The sequence below is a fragment of the Pteropus medius genome, unplaced genomic scaffold (assembly GCF_902729225.1).
Source record: "Pteropus medius unplaced genomic scaffold, Ma_sr-lr_union100, whole genome shotgun sequence".
NCBI classification, from domain to species: domain Eukaryota; kingdom Metazoa; phylum Chordata; class Mammalia; order Chiroptera; family Pteropodidae; genus Pteropus; species Pteropus medius.
In genome coordinates, this window is record NW_024352947.1 from 651,898 (window position 1) to 674,777 (window position 22,880).

The following is a 22,880-nucleotide window of genomic DNA, read 5'->3' on the forward strand; positions in this document are numbered from 1 at the left end:
AAGAGGGGGAGAGGACGTGGAGCAGAAGGGTTACAGCTCAGACAAAGGTTGGACGCTGCCAGCTACACCTTCCAAACGTCAGCTTCCTCCCGAGTGAGGTGAGGCGTCATTGACGTACTTAACCGACGTGGGTGAGGGCTTGCTGTGAACAGGAAGGTCCTAGGCGAAGCCACCAGTCCTCAGGCAGACCCGAGCTCTAGAGTCCCACAACCAGGACACAGAGGCGGGGCACGCACGGCTGGACACGCCCACCTGAAACCTCCCGGGGACAGTGAATGCACTTTAAATGTGAAGCCTGCTGCTAGCTAATCTTCTTGCCTGACCAGTCGCATAAACTTTTCCCACAATCTTTCTCTTTGGGTCTTTGATGTCGGAAGGAGCGCACGTGGTCCATGAGCTTAGACGAAGGACTTCTGAGTCCACCGGCAAGGGCCTGAGCGCCAATGTGAGTGTACTAAAGTTGAGTGAGCTAACCAATACAGAGTGACCCCACGTTTCCAGTGGATTAAAACCATAAAAGCACCAGCTCCTGTGCGAGGCCCTGGGGACACATAGGTGAACACTACGGCCCCGGCCCCGGCCCTGAGTCCCCAGTGGGATCACGGTAACACCCATCTCAGGGCTCAGCACGAAATAAAAATAACGGCAGTGACCGTCACCAGGGAGCCGGTGCTCTCCGCGTGTCAATTCTAAGCGTGTTATGAAAAGAATTCGTTTAAATTCTTGTAACCTCACAATAACCTCATGCGATGGCTTTAATCATCCTCTTTGAGCAGGTGAGGAGGCCGAGGCAGAGAGCGGGTAAGTGGCCTGCAAAGGGCCTGGAGCAGTCTCGCTCCAGCGTCTGTGCTGGGAGCCAGCCGCGGGGCGTTTGTCTGCGGTCGGCAGGCTGACCTATGGGAAGCCACCCCGAGGCTGGCGCTCTGCCGCTGCCATCTTAGACATTCGAGAATGTCTGAACGAGGGACCCTGCCCTGCCATGTTGCACTAGGCTTTACAGGTCACGTAGCTGGTTCCCTGCTATCCTGCACTGTCACAGCAAAAGAAAAACCAGGCATTTAAAAAAGGTAGAACATGGTAGCGTCATAAACTCTGAAAAGACTTCGTGAATTATTATAATTACTTAGTCAAACATTCTCTAATCGGTGCCAGGCACGGCATGGCAGCTGAAGGGGACCTACCCTCGCGTGGGCCCCAGGCCTCAGTGGCGGCCTTCACGGCTCCCAGAACCTCTCATTTCATCCTCCGTTCGGCTTCACGTGAGAGGGAGCTTATTTAGTCCACGTGCACAGATGACGCCCAAGGTCGCATCGCCGTCCACAGCAAAAGCAAGATCAGGCTGCGGAAGGTCTGGGTCCCGGCCGGTGCCTTTCCCGCCACCGTGTATGGCCGCCAATTCTTAACATGTCAGAGTTGAGGCATAATTATGAAAATGAAAACTATGGAGAAAACGAATTTGCTGGAAACACTATGTGGCCGTGTTCTCATTACCAAGATGAGGGTTTTTTAACCTGGGAGCTGGGTCAAAGCCAGAGGGTTTAAAGATTTGCAGTATCTGTAAGAGGGAAACCTCTTAATGGCAGCTCACCGCGTGAAGCGTGTCGAACAGGCTTATTTTCTTAACGGAACAGTCCCTGTCATGGCATCTGAGGGGAGGGAGGGCTTGCAGGGAACGGTTCATACGTGTGGCTCAGGAAACGCGATTGAATGGAACTGCCAACCGACTGTCACCGGGGTTGCAGCCTGTAGGGCTGCGTGACAGGAGGCGGGGAGCCCGAGTTTCTTGGGGTGTCATCTCCGTGGCTTCTCGCTCAGAATGGCCGCGGCAGGTGGTGCGACGCTGGAGTCTGGGAGCTGGAGCCGGTGACCGCGGGGCCGAGCGTGAGCGGGGGCTCCTGGGGCAGCTGCTGCTGCTTGGGCGGTGGCGGTGGCGGTGGCGGTGGCGGTGGCGCGGGTGAGCCTGGGACTCCGGAGACGGCGCCTGGGTGAGACGCGGAAGCTGTTGCTCTGGGATCGTCTGTCTGCGGGGGTCAGGTGCGTTTTTTCCCTATGAACCTCAGTCGTGGGACTTCCTGCGGGATGAACAGCACGGGACTGGGGCCGCAAGTGCCGCCCTCCGTGGCGGTCCGGAACGGCTTCGAGGACCAGAACCGGCGCTTCGGCCAAGGCTGTTGCAGACAAATCTCAATTTCTCAGACGCTTCGTGACAACGAACCCCGTTTCTCGCGCCGTCCCTGTGGAGCGCGCCCACGGCGCAGCGTCCGGAGGGCCCTCGGGGACCTGCCCGACCCCGTCACGGTCAGGGCGGCGTGTCCTCCGGGCCCCTGCGTTCTCTCCATTCATTCGGCCAGCGGCTCACGAGAGAGAGAGTGGGGGGCCGAGACGGAGGGCGGAGGCGACCCTCACTCCTGCACCTCCTGCCACAGTCCCGCACGGCGGACAGGTGAACGGCTTGTCACCTCTTCCCAATCACCATGGCCACTGATCCACCGCGCGGCCGTCGCTAACTTTCTCGTCTTCTCCAAGCCTCAGTTTGGAACTGCAAGATGGGAGTGAGACCCCAGTGTGCTCTGCCCCGTGGCTGTGTCTCTAAGCGACCCACGTGCCATCGGTCAACAAGGAGCCGGTGTCCGTGGGCGGAGCGGCATCGATCCACCGCGTGTCGCTGCGGGACAGCGGCTGAGTGCAAAGTCCACGGGCACGGCCGGGCAGCCCGACCTTCGCCCCGGCGCGTCTCCGGGGCTCACTCCCAGCGTGGGCCTCCCTGCCCGGGGCTGGCGCGTACGGTCTCCCCTGGTTTTCGTGTATTTTTACCTGGTCTCCATGAATCGGCAGACTCATCCCCTTCCACGAAGCTGCCTTCGTTCTTCTCCTTTAAATGTGTGGTTCAAAAGCCTAGAAAAAGACAAACAGTAAAAACTAGAAGAAATCACGAGGAAGAAAATATTAAAGATTAAAAACCAATTAACGAACTAGAGAATAGCAAAAATGTGGTTAAGATGACTTCGCACGATGAACGCGACGCGTGTGCCTGTTAGCTGTCACCGTCCCCCACGACGGGAGGTGTCCACACACGACGGACGCGGACTCCTCCGGGGATGAGCGCACGCCCGACTCCCTGGTTCGAATTAAGTCTTTATCCACTCGCATCTCCACTCCTCGTATCTCAAATTCTCTTGTTTCAAAGCAAGACGCAACTACATTTTTGAATAAATATTTCACTGTAGTTGATTTGGACCTGGAGTTTTTCAATTCCAAAAGAACAGTCAGTGACTTCCCCTCAGATAATCCCTGAACGCAAATGGAACGTCGCCCACGGGACTGCTATGAATCCGTGCTACTGGAGTTGCAACCACAGCTTCCGCCACCAGCGAACTGTGACATTCTTTGGGATTAGCTGTCCCTTCTGTCACCCTGGCGTCGGCAAAGAAGTTGAACCCTCGTGAAACGCGGTGTATTTCTGCACACCGTAAGACCAGAGAGAGGCCTGGACAGCACCGGAGCGCCAGCTGAAGGCGGGAGGTGTGAACCCTACGGCAAGAGTGACGACACCTTACCCAAGGCCCGCGGCAAGGAAGTGCTGGCAACGAGGAGCATGGAGGCGGCCTGGCCCCCAGCCCCGCGGCGCGTCCCCCGCTGAGCAGCACTCGCCACGCACCCCCTCACGACTGGGCCGGCCGGCAGGACGGGGTGTGCACGCTTACACGGGCTTGTGCGCGGACCTTAAGGAGAGGCCCGAAGTGGACAGATTTAGGGCAACCTGTACCCAATCCTTCCCCCTTTCTGCATCGGATACGAAGGCCCAGACTTTATCTAGATTGGTTTAATCACAGAAGCGCATGGTCAATAACCCTGAGCTCGAATGCTGGATTTTAGAGGAACTTACGAATCACTGACATCAATTAATTTCGAGAAAGCCAAGAACACACTTTAAAATTTGATATAGCGTGACAATACGTCTCAAAAGAGGATGTGCCATTTATACTTATACCAACATTAATAAATAAATTTCTTTGTTTTACCTTACACCGCTTATCAGACTTGAAAATTTTTGCCAATCTGATAAGTATCAATAACATTGTTTTAATTTCCTTTTCTATAATTAAGAGTGAAGGTGGGTATACTGTCACTGATCTATCGTCCACTTATATCGCTTTTGCAGGGCTGTCTGGTTATAGCTCGTGTATTCTTAACTATTGATCATTTTCTTTTAATTTTTTATTATTTTTTCTCTTTAATTTATAAGAATCATTTTTATGGTATGGTACTTACTCTTTGCCATGTTTTAAAACTAATTGTTCTAACTTGTCATTTGTCTTGTGACTTTGTGTATGTTTTCGTCACAGAGAAACATTTTTGTATTATTAAATATATTCACGGTAACTAATAACCCCATTCTTTACTCGATAATTTGAAATGTCACATGCAATATTTCATTGATTATGAGATGCCAATTTTCTGGTTCATTTTACATTTCTGTAAACCACTTAGTCTTTTTTGTCATTGCTTATTATTTTCAAGACATTTTAATTTATAAATTCATACCAAATACAATTTTAAGTTTTGAGACTTATAGAATGTGGTAAAAAAAATTACACAGTATTTTTGATATTATAACGTACATAACTATATTTCTAACATTCGATTTTAACATTCCAATAATTATCTTTTAATATTCTCTCACAATTCAGAGTGTTTTAAAGTGCTAACTAGTTAGGCTTCTTCCTATTAACATGTCTCATTTTCTTCTATTTTTTTGTTGAAGTATCTGGTATGTATTTCTTGCCTTCCCCTGTCCCATACTGGTACATAATTCTGGTCTTTTGTGGACAAACATATGTCCACTAAAAATGTCACAAGGACACTGACAAACAATAAATGTTCTTTATATGTAACATGCGACACTTAACACTGTCGGTATCCATCTGTTCTTCTCATTTGTTTTCTGGCCTTTGGTACACATTTTTCTTCCATTGTGTTCTTGCTCTGTAATACACATTTTGTCTTTGTTTATATCTTCTTGCTTGCCTTTGATAAATCTACGTATGAACTTTTTTTTACCACACTCAAGGATAAAGCCAGAACTATACATAATGAGAAATTTACATTCTAAATTCCTCTTTTCAATTGATTTCCCAATCTTTGTTAAATAACTTCACGATGTTACTTATCGATCTTTACATACTCTATCAATGTTCTTTTTCAAAACATTACGTTCTATTTTGTCCCCACAGCTAAAATTATTTATCCACCACTAAATCCTGTTATACTTTTATTATTATTTCCCATTCTTGAGTCTTGATTTAGATTTACCTTTTTGCCCGCTGAACTGTTATTGTCATTTTGAAACAAGAAACTTATACAAATGATGTACTTTCTGAGCACTTGCATATGTAAGAACCTCTTTCCATTTCCTTTATCTCAATGTATTATAAAATTATTGAGTCATAAACTTTCCCAAATAATTCCAAACATATTATTCCATTTTTTTTCTTTTTTGTTTAGAAATCTAAGGTTGGTGTGATTTTTATTCTCACACAGAGGTTATCTTCTCTGTTCACAGATGAAATTTAGTGACCTTTAGCCCATCATTCTTTCTGCCAAGAGATCCAGAGGAGGTCGTGTTTTGCCCTGAATTCTGACTAGGGCGCTCCGCGCATGTTCAGTGTGCACGTTATTTTTTCCTCATTCTGGAAGAACGTTCTTCCATTATAAACGACGGCTGATTCTGTTTCGATTGTTCTTTTTTTCCTTCCTCAGGAACACGAATGATTTATTATCCGAATGCCTATTTTCTGCCTTCCATAAAGAATTAATTCTAGTTCCAGTTCAGGTTATTTCCCTCTGCGTTCTGAAAGATTTTATCAACTCTCTACTCTTGAAAACCACTTACCTCCATTGTCTCGAGTCACCTCTTTACTTCTTCCGCGTGGATTTTATTTCTGCTATAACATCTCTGTAACTTTTTTGAGTTTTATTTAATTGCAGAGAGCTCTTCTGCTACGCATACTCTTATCACAGCGTAATTTTTCCCGTATGGTTGTCTGCTTTTGTTATATTAAGGTCATGTTCTCTTGCTGACACCAAGCACGTCTTTCTTAAGAATCTGTTGCAGATAATAACTTTCAGAGACATGTCTGCCTTCTGAGTTTATAAATCATCTGATTCGGGTGGCCCGAACCATGCTGCGCAGTTAGATGCGGGCTCGAGTTCCGACCTTGCGAGCAGAGCGTGTGAAAACCGCGCCAGCCGCCCGCTCTGCCACCGGCTCCCTCGCTCACTGAGGCCGGGGCTCTTCCTTTCTCCGTGTGACTTGTGTGTCACAAGGTGTCTCAGTCTGCTCCTGGTGCTGTAACTGCCATGGCCAGTGGCTGGCGCACAGCAGGAGCGGGCAGCTGTCTGAGGCTGCGAGGCCGCCTCTGACCTGGGCACGTCTCGCATCACCGCATAGCGGGAGGGCCAGGTGCACCTTCCCGACATTTCAAAAGCTCTGAAACCTGATGACCTCTTCACGTTGATAACATTTTACTGCTGCTGTCAGGCAGGCGAAGGAGTTGTCGTTGCTTCTGTATGCAAAACCGTTCCTGTTACTGTTTTCATCACTTTAACTGACTTATTCTATATTCAAGGGAAAGAAATTCAGTGGGACTTGGTTCAGCCTAGCCAGGGTGACACATGACGAAGCCACCACAAGATCACACGCTTTTTACATATGAATACAGTGAACTACGTTTATAGAATTCTTAATGTCGCACCATATTAATGCTCCTACAATGAACTCCTGTTGCGATTTGTAAATCATCTGATGAATGTCTGACTGGGTTCCATTGAACATAATTTTATCTACAATTTTTGTAGCGACATTTATTAGTGAGACTGCCTGCAAGATTTTTTTTTTATTTTTGTGAATAGCTTTATCAAGTTTTGATATAACATAGCAACATTATGCTAGTTTTATTAAAATACTGAAAGTATTTTTACGTAAAAAAGTAAAAACAGGTCTAAAATAATTTATTTTCTCTCTCTCTAAAATTCATAATAAAAATGCTGAAGCCACCAAGGGCATAAATGAAAGCGATGAAGATGTCACGATAACATTCCTGAATAAGGGAATGTGATAAATCGGGAATGTATAGTTATATAATACTTCAGTTTAAATTCCATTAATAATTCTATGACAATCTACTCCAAGGATATGGGACAATTTAAACTCTGCCAAAAAAGAAGTAGAAGGCCACTCCACTAGCTCTCCTAATTTCTAGTTTCCAGAGTTGCCTGGGAGGTATGCGACATCCTTATTTTATACATTTATCCAACATGCAGATATGTGACAAGTTTTCCACACGTGGAAATACACGTTTGAGAGAAAACATCTGCGTTTTACCTTTCCTGGGAATTAGCGCACAATACTGATAAATAAATGCTTATGAAGTGACTGTTACCACTTGAATGGCTAATCGCGACCAGCGTTTAAGCATCGTTTACGTATCAGACACTTGCCATACATCATCTCAGTCGATTACCGTCACGTACAGAGGAGGAAACTGAGGCCCAGAGAGACGAAGTGACCTGCCTGAAAGCACGCAGCTTAACACGGTGGCAGAGCCAGTGCCGGTCCCTTCAGCTCCCCGAACCGTGTGGCCGCATCGCCGCGTCGCCTCTGCGTAATCCAAGAACGTACTGTGGCTGCCACTGGTCATCTCGAATATCGATACCTGGGTATAGAATTTCTGAGGCTATGCGAACCATCGAGAGCCACAATATTCTTGTCATACAGGTAGCTACTCATCACTGCAAACCAAAACAATTCGTCATGAAATACCCACTGTGAGAAACTGTTTTCAGTAGACTTGAAAGCAACACCCGTGGCAGAAATTCCTACTTTCACGGGCTTATCTAAGCACTTTCAAAGAGTGCTGTTAAAAATGAAAGGCACACATTTCATTTATCTCCCACGTGCCAGATAAGAGAGCATCTCTGTTTTCCTTCTCGGAGTTGAAGCGAACGGTCTCACGAAAACCAAGGGCAGCTCTGAGATTAGGATCAGATGCTCCCCGGGTGACACTGATCTGTCTGTCATGCAGTTCTGAGTCGGAGCATCAGCTGCTGAGCTGTGTCACCTCCGACGGGCTGGTATGGCTCTCCTCCCTGCAGCGCAGGCAGCCCTGAGATCTCGATCGTGTGTCACACTCATGGAAAAGTTTCGGGGAAGTTTCTGCTTAGCTCGTGTCAAAACAGATTCATTTGTTTTGCCCAAACAAGTTGATTTGTTTAAGGATTTACTAACTTACCCTGGCCAAACACGTTGATCAGACTCGAGCTGAGCCAGCAGAAGAGGGCCGTGCAGTTTACCAGGAACAGAGACAAAAATAAAACCTGTTTGAAGTCGGGTAGCTTGCCTAATCACGGAAGGAATTTGTTCCCCTCTCGTACACGCCCTTCGTCAGAATTTTTAGTTCCTCAGACTTCGAATTACGAAAAGAAAGGCAGACACTTTCCATTACAGACGGTCCGTTTGGGACCGTCTCACAAGCGTGAGCCAGAGATCCAATCGAATCTCTGTCTGTTTGCCACGTGGCCATGGCGTGCGAAGCACTGTGATTTAAAAAAAAGCAAGAGAGAGTCAAAGGGCTGGGGGAGCAGAGGCAGCATCTCTGGACGAGGAGTGGGCCTCTGGTCCTTTCCGTGAAGCCCCATGTCAAAGGGACCAAGTTGCAGACGCCCCGAGGGCACAGAGTCCTACTAAGCTTCAGATGACTGTCTTCCAGAGCACCGTTCACTGAGGTTGTTCACGTGTCTGACGATCCAGTTTATCTTTGAAACTGAAGAAGAGAAAAAGGCCTAGAACATTTCAGTGGAGAGCAGACGCCTGGGACCAAGCACAGATTGCTGCCTGTCCCCCAAGTCAGAAGCGAGAGAGAAGCAAGAGGCCGCGGGCCAACACGGACATGGCGAGAACCCCAGTGGGGACAGGTGGGGACAGGTGGGGACGGGAGGACGCGTGACCGGGGCTGTGTGGGGGTGGCCAGCCGGGGCCTGAGCCTGGGGCCAAGGGAGCCAGACTGGTGCGTTTAAACCTGACCTGGCTTCTGCCCCACCCTGCCCTGGGCTATCGGCCAGGCCGGGGGCGGCTCAGCATAATCGGGGCAGCTGACATGTCAACCTTCTGAAGCACTCACACCTACACCCGCCCCACCCCGAACCCGGGACTCGTGCCTTCACAGAAGGTCGTTTCTTCCCAGCACTGCAGTGTCTCGCTAAGACTTTGAAGAGCAAATCTGCAGCCAAAGTAGTCCACCCAAGGTGGTGGCAGACGACGGGGCGCCGGACTGTCCCTTCATGGTACCTGGGACTCTCTGTCCTGAAGCTCGTCTCTTAAAGTCACCAAGAGGAAGACAGATCGGGCCTGACACTGGTTCTTCCCTAACACACCTAGCTGACTAAACAAACAACAAAATCGAATAGCGTATACCACGTGAATTCTGGAAGAATTAGTGGCACAGATGGACCATGAAGTTAAAACAAGCAGCACGTATCCTCACAGAAGGTATCAGCAACAGGAAGCTGGTACAAGAGGTAAAAAAAAAAAAAAAGAAGAACAATAAGTAGAAAAAACGGAAATGAAAAATGTAATAAGGAACAAAACGGGTAATAACAACAGCTGGAAAGTCTACGTTATGCACGTCATTCCGGGCAGTCCTGGATGTGCGTTTCGTGTATTGACACGTTTGGCCCCCCGACAACTCTGTGAGGTAGGTACTACCATCACGTCCACTCTACACGTGAAGAAACTGAGGCACGAGGAAGTCGCGTGCAGACAGGATTTAAACACACGTCCTCTGGCGCCAGGAAACAGAGCAACTGGAGACAGCCGAGCCAGGAACCAGCGAACGCGACCAAGCAGAAGGCGGGGGCCAGTGAGAGGTGGCGCGCGGCCCCGCCGTCCGGGTGACAGGCTCCGTGACGGAGAGGAAAAGAGAAAGCGACGGGAGGGAACGTCTGAGGGGAATTAAGATACGTTCTGCAGAATCGAACGTGGAAGATTCTAGATTTAAAGGGCTCAGAGAGCGCCCAGTAGAAAATACCTAGACGTGTTCTGATAAAATTCAAGAAGAACAAAGACAATGGTAACATTGGAAAGCTTAGAAGGAGAGCCGGCCTTTGTCAAAGAAGCGAGAATTACACCGCCACCACGTGTGTCACAGGGATCCGGGTGCAGGAAGACCATGGGGTGACAGAGGGAAGCACCGAGGGAGCACTCGGTACCCAAAATGGGGTGTGCAGCCGAATGTCACGTACATGCGCGTACTGGCGATGCTGAGGACATTCTCAGGCGCACGACCTTCAGGTTTGTCAGGTAAAAATCCACTCACGAAGCAGTGCGGAGGAGCCTTCAGACGAGGCCAGTTCAGGAGGGCGCTGCCATAGATACGGACAGGAAATGCGCTAAAACGCATTAGTGAAAATGCGAAGGCGAACATTTTTCAAAAGAAAAAGAGCACTAAAAAACGCCGCAGAACTAAAATCGTATCTGTACCGGCGTGGGGTTGGCAGAGGTGTGACTAAAGGGATGAGAAGTGACATCTGCTGTTTGGGGGAAAACGGGGGTGGCTCAGCCTGTGGAGCCAGGTCGGCCTGGTCCCTCGGTCCACACGGCAAGGCACCTGTCAGAAGGCTGGACAGAGAACGGGAGGCCGACAGCAGACAATCTGGTTTAGCCAACAGAACACAGGAAAACAGAAAGAAGGAAACGATTCTCTTGTCGGAAAGTATGAAACAGGTTGGGAAATAAGTTAAGTGATATTATAATAAGGAAAAGGTGGATTAATTCACCAATTAAACACAGAGCCTCGTGGATCCTATTTTATTTATGTGCGTGAGAGATAAACTTACATCTTGTTTAAGCTGTTTGGGGTTTTCCGTCATGTACAACTGAAACGAATTCCAACTCGTCTACTTAATAATCCACGCGTTCATTTTCAAGACTTCTTGAAGGGTGCGGAATAAGGAAATAGGGGACTCTTTCGAAAATAAAAAGAGAAATGCACGGTAGAAGGATTCTCACGATATCGTAAGACTTTCAGAAATCCGTGGCTACAGAAAAAAAAATCTGGAACGGGGCAACCTGAAGACGACCTGGTCATTCGGATGCCACGAAACGGAGCTCCGCGGGGGGACGGGACAGTCGCCACAAAGCAGATGCCCCGCCGCACAGAAGTTCGAGAAGTGCTTCCGATCCCAGCTCCTTCAGACGGAATCCATCGCACACCTCGGAGTGGAAGTCGAAGGCGACGGGGGCGAGCCCGATCTGCTGCTGACCACGGCCTTCCGTTTGGGGAAGTCACGGCTTCTAGATGCGGTAGAGCCGAAGTTTCGATCCGGCGCGGCCCAAATTCGAGGACGGAGAACGGAAGGGATTCGTCGCGAGCGTGACGGAGGCTGCCGTGCTGCCTGCTGCCCAGGGTCGGCTCCGTCTCCCCCGCACGGGCGTTCTCAGCGGAGGGAACGTGCCCACCGGCCACGTGCCCAAGCGGTCAGCGAAAGCTCTGTGACACGGGGGACACGGAAGACGAGGAACTAAAACCGAAGGTGAGCGCAGATGAGTAAACGGAGATTATTTCCCAGCAGAAGTGTTGAGAAAAGAAAAAGCTTCCAGGGAAGGAAGAAGTAATTTGGAATGAAAATCCTAGAAGAAGATAGAGACGTTCTGAAAGCTTCTTGGGACCTGTGTGAGACCAGAAAGTCGCGTGCCCCGGAAGATGGCCTGCCAGTCCCCAGTGTACCCAACGAAGCGAACGCTGTGAAAGATTCTGCCATAGGGCGACCGCGCCGGAAGACGCGCCGCAGACACGCAGCGGCACCGCCGAGTCGAACGGCTGTGAACACAGATGGCGCAGGTCACAGATTCATGGAAAACTCTGCTCAGATGCCAGCGAAGCACACGAGGTCCTTCAGTCCGGGTCTGGTTTTCACAAAATGCTCAAATTTGTATGGCCTCATTTACGGCCGGTTTGTTTGGCATTTTCTTTGAGGAATGTTCCTTTCTGTAAAGAACAGAACCCATCGAGCGAGTAGGTAATCGTTTACACAGGGTTTTAAAATAATTGGAAAGAAAAACAGAAGTTTTTAAAAGCCGTCAGACTATAACTAGTTGACCAAACAAGCGAATAAATATTTTAAAGAACCAAGACACAGCGTAAGAATCTCAGCTTAAAAATACATTCGGAGATCTTGAAGAACTGACCAAATGCTCGTGGGAAGTTGACAACGAAGAGACCTGCAGGAGACTGGAACACATCACACCGATTTAAACCCGTGAGTTCATAATTATACCTTCCCCCCCTGAAGCTTCTTGTGAGTCACTGTGAGGGGATGCGGTAAACCAAGCCGTCATTCAGAAGACTTGTAAATAAAGAGAAAAATGAGACATTTATTCTGCCTTTCCTATACATACTCTGCTACTGAGTAACTCAGTAGCAGATGAGAGAAAGTTGTTTTTTGGAGAAGTGGTCCAGACAATAAGCAAAGAGGAAATAATTAAATTGAGTATCATTCATTTGCAGTAAACTCATGGATCCTACCATTGACCATCGATGGTTGTGAACATTATACAAAAACAAACAAGGAGACATCACGTGCTTTCCGATGGAAGAAAAGCAACGAAAATGGCGACTATTTGAGTTAATCCAATCGGTACCAATTACCTAAACTAATAACAATGTCTCGTGGAATTTAAAATATATAGAAAAATTTAAAATATGACAACGATACCATACACATCAAGAAAGGAGAAAATGGTACCTGCCTGTTTAGGAGCAGAGTGAAGTACCGAGTCTACCTGTTTAGGAGCAGAGTGAAGTACCGAGTCTACCTGTTCAGGAGCAGGGTGAAGTGCCGAGTCACGACTTTGACAGGACTGAGACGCACGCTGGAGTCTGGAGAACCACTAACGATGGTCAAAGAGGACACGACGAGCGGGCTGAGCAATGGAAGACGGGCTGGCGGGAAAAGAAGTTTTAAAAATCAAGCCGATCCAAAAGGATGCAAATGTGAAAAGCAGGGACACAGAATAGAGGGAAAATATATAAAGCAAATAAAGAGGCGGTCCACTGCAGGGGAGCGTACCGGGAATGCCATTAACTGCAATCAGACTAACTGGTCCAATTAAAATACAAAGACAGGCACACTGAGAAAATGAAGGAAATCCAGTTATAAGCTCTTTATAAGTAACGTATCTAAATTAGGATCACTGTTATATTAACATGCAAAAAGTTGATTTTAAAGCAAAAACTGTTCCTAAAGATAGAGAGGTCCGCCTCTTCGTGAAAAATGGTTCAACCGAACAGGAACAGACATGCACATGCGTGTGTGTAATCTGCACATAAATATATAGAATCTGTATGAAACTAACCAGCTCACTGAGCAATCAGGCTGTGCCTGCCGCAGGACAGAATGTACCAGGAATGTGATCAAGGTTAAGAGCTGATAAGCGCCACCCAAGGAAGAAACCACTGCACAGGATTCCAGGTCCCCGAGAACAGACAAATCAAACTCTAGGCTCAAGGGGTCCAGTGTCCACTTACAGCAAGAAGAGGGTGATGACGTGCGCACACGATCCGGCCCCTTGTGATAGGTTGGTCCCCCATGGCTGGGGGTGAGGGTGGGTGGGGGGGGTGCCATTTTCATCCAATCAGGAGACTGCATGCAGCTCGCTTCAGGCTGCGGTGCAAGGACCCTGTCCCCTCCTCCCTCGTGGGTTCTAAATACACCCGGCTTGGGCCGTGCCCGAGGGCCACTGGCCCACAGGCTTACGCAGAACAAAGGCGTCTAGCGCAAGCCCAGACCAGGGGAAGACGTCCCTCCCAAGGCGGTCAGCCCAGATCGGCTCGGCCCCCGAGGCCCTTCTATCTCCAAGCCAGGAAACGTTCCAGGCCCCAGGCCCATTCCTAAGCCACCGAGCGGGGCTGGCAGGCTGTGGAGGAATGCCCTTTGCAACCTCTCTCTCAAAAATTGACAGAATCAGAGGGAGAAATAGACAAGTCCACAATATTAAAAGGAGGTTTTCATGCACTTCGCTCAGTAACTGAGAGAACAAGCAGACAAAAAGTCTGTGAGGACATAGATTTGAACACCACAGTGACAAATGAGACCTACTTTATACGTATAAACCATGTACTTAATTATAAAACGTGGATTCTTTTAAAAAACACAAGGTATGTTAACAAACACGACGATGTACTGGGTTAAAATAACAAGTCGCAACAATTTTGAAGACTGGAATAGCACAGTATCTGATTTCTGTTCACAGTTATATTAAGCTAGAAATCTGGAAAAACAAAGAGAAATCCTCATATGTTTAGAGAGTAGGAAGTGCACTTTTGAATAACCAATGGGTCAAAGAAAAAACTCATAAATGGAAATTGAAAAATATTTTAAATCGAGTGGTGATCAATATACTACATACCAAAATTTATGGGCCGCAACTAAAGCCAGGCTTGGAGGAAATTTTATAGCCGCGCGTGCGTGCGTGTGTGTGTGTGTGTGTGTGTGTGTGTGTGTGTAAAGAAAAAATATGTATGCATATATATATATACATGTATATATATACACATACATATATATATGAAAAGATAAAAGGCTAAACGTAAATGATCTCAGTATCCATCTCAAGAAAGGCAAAGAGAATATCAAATCGAAAGGAAGCAGAAGGAAGGAAATGATAAAGAGCAAAAAGCAACAAAACAGAAAACAAAATTAAGAGGCTCAAGCCCTAGAGGAAGGACTGTAAACTGAATGACACTCTAGTAAGAATGGGCCAGGAACAAAAGACCAAAAACCAGTCTATGCATGACAAAGGGGCACCGCTGTTCTGTAGTCATTAAGAAGAGAATCATATACCTCCTTAGGCAAGGGAAACGAAAAAATAAATAAATAAACACATGGAGCTACATCAAACTAAAAAGTTTTTGCAAAGCAAAGAAAACCATCAACAAAACGAAAAAAAGACAACCTACTGCATGGGAGACGATGTTCATCTATGCTAAATCTGGTAAGGGGTCAATGTTCAAAATTAATAAAGAACTCATACAACTCAACAACAGAAACACGATCCCACCGAAAAATGGGCAGAAGACCCAACAGACGTTTCTCCGAAGAGGACATACAGCTAGCTGGCCGACAGACATATGAAAAGATGCTCAAGGTCACTAATCATGAGAGGAATGCATATTAAAACCACAATGAGAAATCACCCCACATCTGTCAGAATAGCTGTCATTAATAAATCGAAAAACAACAAGCGTTGGCGAGGATGTGGAGAAAAGGGAACCCTCGTGCACTGTTCGTTGGATTGGAATGGAAAACAGTCCAGAGGTTCCTCAAAAAATCAAAAACAGAGTCTATGGCTATTCCACCCCGAACGCACCCGATCTCGTCCGATCTCGGAAGCTAAGCAAGGTCGGGCCTGGTTAGTACTTGGATGGGGAGACCGCCTAGGAATACCAGGTGCTATAGGTGTTAATAAAAAAAAGGTTATAAAAAAACCCCAGAACTACCTTTTGACCCAGCAGTTGCACTTCTGGGTATCTATCCAGAGAATTACAAAGCACCAGTCCGTAAAGATCTATGCATCCTCATGTGCACGGCAGCCCTGTTCACAATAGCCAAGATACGGAAGCATCCTAAGTGCCCGGCGACAGACAACTGGCTAAAGAAGTTATGCTTCATATAGACAATGGAATATTATTCAGCCCTAAAAAAAAATGAAATCCTACCATTTGCAATGACATGGATGGACCTAGACGTTATCATGCTGCACGAAATAAGTCAGATAGAGAAAGATAGATCCCATGTGATTTCACTTATATGCAGACTCTAAGGAACAAACTAAACAAAAATAGACTCACAGATACAGAGGACAAACTAGTAGCTGCCAGAGGGGAGCGGGGTTGGGGGTTTGAAAGGAAAAGGTAAAGTGTTGAGGAAGAACAAATTAGTAGTTACAAAACAGTCACGGACGTAGAGTACAACATAGGGAACATAGTCAGTGGCATCGTAATGACTGTGGGTGGGTGTGAGAGCCATCAGCGACCGCTTCAAAAACTATATGAACGTCTAACCGATGGACTGTATACCTGGAACTAATAATAAAAGACATAGTCTTTGGGGGAAAAATAGAGAAGATGATCATGAAGAGTTTTGTGCTAAATAGTTGGAAATTTGGGTAAATGGGTAAACTCCTGGCAAAATACGACTTACTAAAACAGACGCGAGATGAAGTAAAAATGTGAAAAGTCCCATAATTACTAAATAGATTTGATAGGTAATTTAAAAACTTCATACACACACATACAAACTCACAACATATGGACTAGTTATTTCAGTGATAAATTTCGACATCGAAGAAATAAAATAATGCCGATATTACATGAATTCTTCCAGAGAAATATAATAGGAAAAGAACCGTTCCTCACTGTCTGTAAAATGTAAAAATAAACAAACCGATAGCATAAAGGAACACAATACGATCTAAATTGTAGGAGTCAGAAAAATACTAGACAGTGTACATAACACGATGTAATATAATACAATGCAACACAGTATAATACATTTAAGTCTGGAGGAAAGTAATTGGAATTGATGCAGATTTTTTTTTGTAGAAGAGGATGCATTTCTTTTTTGGTATTAAGTATAGATCTTGTAACTTCAAGATAAGCACCAAATACAGACATACGTAACTTCCAATCCAGTGGAGAAGAAAAATACAATGATAAATAAAACCCATAATCGAATTTTTAATAATGGAAGAAAATAGAGAAAAAAATTAGAGAAAGTCAGACAAAGAGAAAACAAAGTACTTCGGTAGAAACAAATCATTATCAGTAACTATAATCGATGTCAATGTACTTAATTGTCAATTAAAATGCACGTGTCGTCAGACTGGATTACAAAATAAAATAACTCCTTGCTGTCAAGTAAGAGAAACTCCTATAGTGTCAGAAAGAGAATGGAATGTACATGATGAACAAATATTTTAAGCAAATCAAAGGAAAGCTGATATACCTGTATTAGTTTTGGACAAATAGATTTTAAGGCAAAAAGAATGAGGAGGTATAAAAAGCACCGTGTAATGATTCAGTATGCTATTATATAATGGCAAAAGTCAATTCACCAGAGGACATAACAGTCTTAATTTTTTATGTACCTAATAACATCTTCAAAATTCATAAAATAAATTTTGGCAGAACTACAATAATAATAAAATGACATATCTATCACCACGGAGGGGAAGATTTTTATACACTTCTTCAAGTAATTGAAAGGTCAAACAATTAAACAAATAAACTAAGGAAAAGAAGATTTAAACAAAACAATTAACAGTCTAACTATAAGGAATCCTGCACGCCGTAGGACGCTACACCCCACACTCATAAAAGACAAAGCATTTATGAAAACAGATGATGTATTAATTACAAATCTCAACAAATTTTAGAATTGGTCTAACAAAGACCGCCTTTGCTGACCAGGATGCAATTTAATTTAGAAAACGGTAACTAAAGATAGCTAAACTAAATTTAAAAGTACATTTTAAATAAATACAGGTCAAAGAGGAAATTATATTGGAAAATTTAAAATGTCTAAACAAAAAGAAATGAAAAATTCCTCATGAAAACTTTGGGAATGCAACCAAAGTGGTGCTCAGAAGGGTATTCACGTCATTGTATTCACACATTGAACTAAGTAGGTGGTTTCTTTAGTCATTTGCTAAAAGAGATCTAACCTTGTTTCAAAATCTTCAGGCCCTGAACTGTGATTTTCCTGTTGTGACTTGCAACAAACGTCTTAGAGCATCCAAATCGGCTCCGATTCTTACGAAGCATCAGATCTGCTGAGGCCCTAGGGCCAACTAGCAGCCCTGTACTGCAGTCTGGACCAGCTGGGAAATCTTTTTGCTCTGGGCACAAATCAAACCTGACAGCTTCCTCAGTCACTTGGCAAAGGTATTGGGGCAGAGTAACAGGAAATGATATATGCTGTCTCCAGAATTCAAAGGGGCTCAGCAAGTATGGTACCACCTTCTCTGCGGCTGTGGGCAAAAGATGGAATATCTTTTCTGTGACTCGGGTGAAAGTATCTTGACACACTCTAATCTACTACAGGCGTAACTTCTGTAATGTGGCAGGAAATTGTATTTTCATGGATTTTTATTTTCACAGGTAATATGTGCCGTAAATACATGGCATCTTGGGTGCCTGCTCCTTCCAGCTTTCTGGACCCTACTGGCGTGCCATTGTGACGGTAGTGAATTTCGTGTGCTGCCTTGAAGAACGATAAGGCAGGCAGGCAGGCGGCCGTGTGTGACAAAGACCAAGAGCTCAATATCCTGAGCCAGGGGAGTGAATGTGTACTGCTGGCCCCGTCTCATGCAAGCAAATGCTTCTACCATTTTCTGAAATTATTCACATCCATTAAAAACAACCATAGTTCCCTTTATGAGTCCCATTTGCTACATTTCCCTTTAAATTGGCTTGCTTCGGTACCTTCTTGGTATTCCGGAACGTCACTCTCAGAAGGCACGTGGCCTCAGAGGCCGCAGGTAATGACCTTTTGGCTTTGTGTTCCATGAGCATCTACCTTCCCATCCCGGAATGTGAAACATGCTTCCTTATGATCAACACTGTGTTCTCCCCACTTCTCTGCAACCCGCTTTGTGGATTGCATTTTCTGAACAGGTGAAGTCCCTGTGCAGCATGCAACAGAAACTGATTCTGGCTAACGTAAGCGACATGAAAGAACTTACCTGAGGTTCTGGAGAGCAGCCAGCGCCAAAATAAACGATGAACAATAAACCTTCGGAGAGGGTGGAAAGCAGGACAGTCTCAGGCTTAGCCTCAGCTGGAGTCGCCCTTCCTCCCAGGAAGTGTCTTTCGAAGCCAATTCTGGGTGAGAGAACAGATCGATTTAGGGTTACACGGCACAGAACAGAACGAGCGACATCGGGCGAACGTCTACTGCACCATAAGGTAAAACAACACCACCGTAACTAATTGCATCCAAATACGAGCCCGTTTTTGGAGACGTGAAAAATCTAGAAAATGGAAGGATGGGAACCCACTACGTTCTGCTAACCAAAGATTTTTACTGTTACTAGTTTTTAAACAATATTTTCCCCAACGAATTAGAAAAAATACTATAACTCGAAACGCTTCAAATGTACATAACAGATTAAATTTGCCAATAAACATGCAGATATAAACAATCTTACATTTTGGTAGTATTCACGCTTTCCTTAAAATTTTTAAAGTTGTTTTTTTTTAACTTATAAACATGACACACATGGATTATATTGCAGAAATATATGCGAAATAAGCAAATGTTTCCTCTAATTCTGAGATAATCCCCAAGATAATCCCTGTTAAAAGCTGGAGATTTTTTCCCCATCATTTCTCCATATGCATGTATTAAATATGTTACTAATTTATTAGATCTTAATTAAAAATTGGATTCCATTTTTCCTGCATTAAATACTGTCTTACTTTTATGACATTAAACTGTATCTCGGAAAGTATTTCCATATTAGTACATATAGTCTAACCTCATTCTTTTCAACAGCCCTATATTATCCTATTGAATGGATATATCACAATTTATTGAACTAATTCTACTGATGGACGTTTAAGTTGTTTCAGATTTGTCACTAATCAAGTATTTCAGTGTAAAGTCCTTGTCCCTATACCTATGCTGACTTGTTTCTGAATCAGCCTTTCCATGAAATGCACATATTTGATACATCGGTGTATGCAAACTTACTTCTTGCTTTATTAGCATATTACAAACTTCTCAAATACTATCGAAATCTTTATTAGTTAAATGTAATACGTATATGCTATTTCATACAGGTGTCATAATTTAATTAATATGATGGTTCCCACATTTGATGATTTTAGGTTGTTTCTAAGTTTGGTTAACAGAAATAATTTTGCATTGAACATTTCTGTCTCTAAAGCATTATTTGCATCTCTGAATAATTTTAGGGATATTCCCGAAAGTGAAATCATTGTATGAACATTATTTAAGGCTCTTGATGTATACTGACAAACTGTTCTTCAAAAAGCTTGTAGGATTTACATTTGCATCAGCAATATGAGTGCCTGTATTGCTGGCCCCTTACTATTGATATATTAGTATCTTTTTCTGTGCCTAGTTAAAAATTAAGTATAATTATGTTGTATCATTTATTCACTTATATAGCGATATAAGTAATTTGCCAGTAGGTTTCAAGCTGCTGGTAAATTCCTTTCCATGTTTACCACAGAAGTGGACTGCGGTTTGGTTCATGTCCTTGTTACAGGATGCCTAGACAATCTCTTGATTTACTCTTTTATAAATGATGGAGCGCTGAGCATCTGAAAACGTCAAAATGTCATTTGGGTCCTGTTGCCCTGGTTCCCTTAATGCGAAGAGCAGAGCGGTTGTCCTGCACGGGCCAGTGAGAGCAGCATCTGGCCAGACGGGGTTCTCGCAAGCCCCAGAATCGAACTTCAACTTCGCTTTCGTACATCTCAGTGCTGAGTCTAACCACCTCAACGTCCTTCTAGCGCAGTTAAACACGGCTCCTGCTTCTCTGCGCCACGAATTTTTATTTGAAGCCTGTCATGATCTTTCTCTAAAGCTCTATAGCACTTAAGCCACCTGTTGCCAACAAGCACTTCACGCCAGTTGGCCAGGGTGATAACTTAGGCCACTCGTTGGCCTCCACCTGCTGCAGGGTGCTGAGAAACACTCACTGAATCCCCAGTGCCTTCAGACCCAGCTAAGGCCAACAGCCATCTCCCTGGGGACCTGTGGCTCAACCATTCCTCGTGACAGTCTATATAGATCAGAGTTTTCTTTCCAACTACACAGTACAGTACATTCTAACTGCTTTATCAGAAAAGGGGTTGGTTAAGAGGTTTTGGACTGGTCTCCCAAATTGAAGTAGTTTTGGTAAGAGGAAGATGCTTTTAACCAGTCACAACCACTGGAACTTATTCATGTGATTTCAACAGAGGTTACCCAGAAAATGCAGTTGTTAGCTCCTCCCACTCCCCCAGACACTGCAAAACACATTTATGAAGTACAGTCTGGCCTTCGTGGATAATTTCCTAGAACAGCAACAAACTCCCACCTGACTCTTGTTTCATTAAGATGTAAAAATTTTTTCCTGTGAAAGCCATCAATGAGATCCTTAATTCTCTGTGCCTCTTAGTTATCTACATGCAGACATCATTTTTTCTTCATCTTTTGTTCTACTCAAAGTTTGGGATTTTTAATCCTAGGCGTCGAGAGAGGTTCAATTTATCAGGAAATTCTTATTTTGAAGTTAATTTTTGTGCCACTTGATAGGACCAGGAGTAAAAAATATCCTGTGTGATACTGTGGGCCACTGTTTCAAGTTCAGGACCCTTAGTTCATCTTCACCCTCGTTCATCTCAATGCCCTCTCCACTCACGAGGACAAACAATAAATGTAACGACCACGTTACACCGTAGATACAATGTCATGGGTAAAGAAAAGGAAAGAAAAATATTTTATATGAGATATAGTGAGCGAGGAAGGGAGCAGAGGAAGAGCCTAGAGCTCTTGTTTCTGCAGCTGGTCTGGGGGCTCTACCTGGCATTTTCGTCTCCCGCCGCTTATTCCGTGTTTGGCCTATTTCTGGCTAACACTGTAGCTGGTTAAAGTTCTTTGCATAGTGGCAGCCGATACCTTTCTTCCCGTGGGGCTTGCATCCCCAAGTCCTTAGTGGTCCTGCCTGTCAAGGGTGGCAGCAATGTGCTGGCAACTTTGACCACTGCACGTGGTGTACAGCGCAGGTCCCCTGGGGGCTCCTGTGTGCCAGCTGCACTCTTCCCAGCATCTGTGGTGCAAGAGCGACCCTACCTCCTTCCCACAGACAAGGTCAGTCAGCGGATCGCCTCTCCCCAGCGCTGACCCCCACGCCTGTCTGTTTAGTGCTGGGTTTCTCGATCTCCGGGCTACCGGCATCTCGGATGATAACTTGTTACGGGGACTGTCCGGTGCACTGTGAAATGTTCGGCACTGTCCCTGGCCTCCACCCACCGGACGCCAGTAGCAACCCGCCCCCACCCCCAGTTGTGACAACCGCCGCGGGCTCCATCGCCAGAGAAAACGGCTTCTGCCGAGCACGGGTATGAAGAACCCGACGGCACAGCAGAGCGACGTCCCTTAGCGGATGCGCTTCCCTCCGTCACTCTCGCTTCTTGACCAGAGAAAGAAGAAGGCTTTTTTGCCAAAAGATCCTCCCAATTTACCGCTAGAGTAACGACGGGATGCTGGGCGGAACAACGGAGTAGAGGTTCGTATCATCCATTTCACATCGAGCAATAAACTCATTATGCAGAGAGGAGCGGAGAAAATCCTCCCTATCTCAACATTCAAAGACACTTAATATTTTGGACAATCATTTATGGTCCTAGGACAATCACTTATCAACATATAACATCGTTCCAGGTAGATTAAAGACCTAAGTGGAAAAAGCAAAGGCCCGGACCTCTCTCACATCGCACAGGAAAGTGAGGCAGGAGGGGGGGTTTGGGGGGGGGGCAGAATAACAGGTGTACAAAGGCTACGAACTTCTAGTCATCAAATAGTAAGTCATGGGGATGTCATACACAGCAAGGCCGACTGTAGTTAACACTGCGCTGCATATCTGACAGTTGCCAAGATAGCGAGTCTTAAAAGCTCTCATCACCAGACAGACATTCTGTAACTACATGTGGTGACGGATGTTGACTGGCCTTACTGTGGGGATCATTTCACAATTTATACAAATATTGAATCATGGCATTATACATCTGAAACAGATATATGTCCATCAC

The 22,880-nt window shown here is 45.3% G+C and overlaps 1 long non-coding RNA gene and 1 pseudogene across 5 annotated transcripts in view; one reads left to right on the top strand and one right to left on the bottom strand.

Moving 5' to 3' along the window:
• Positions 1 to 22,880, bottom strand: part of LOC120592640 (uncharacterized) — a 40,250-nt gene that overhangs the window by 11,163 nt on the left and 6,207 nt on the right. For all 5 annotated transcript variants that reach the window (XR_005650177.1, XR_005650178.1, XR_005650176.1 and 2 more), the window contains exons 2-3: positions 18,800 to 18,938; positions 2,815 to 2,895 (exon numbers count right to left, since the gene is read on the bottom strand). This is a non-coding gene — a long non-coding RNA (uncharacterized LOC120592640). The remainder of the gene's footprint in view (positions 1 to 2,814; positions 2,896 to 18,799; positions 18,939 to 22,880) is intronic.
• Positions 15,397 to 15,516, top strand: LOC120592667 (uncharacterized; annotated as a pseudogene).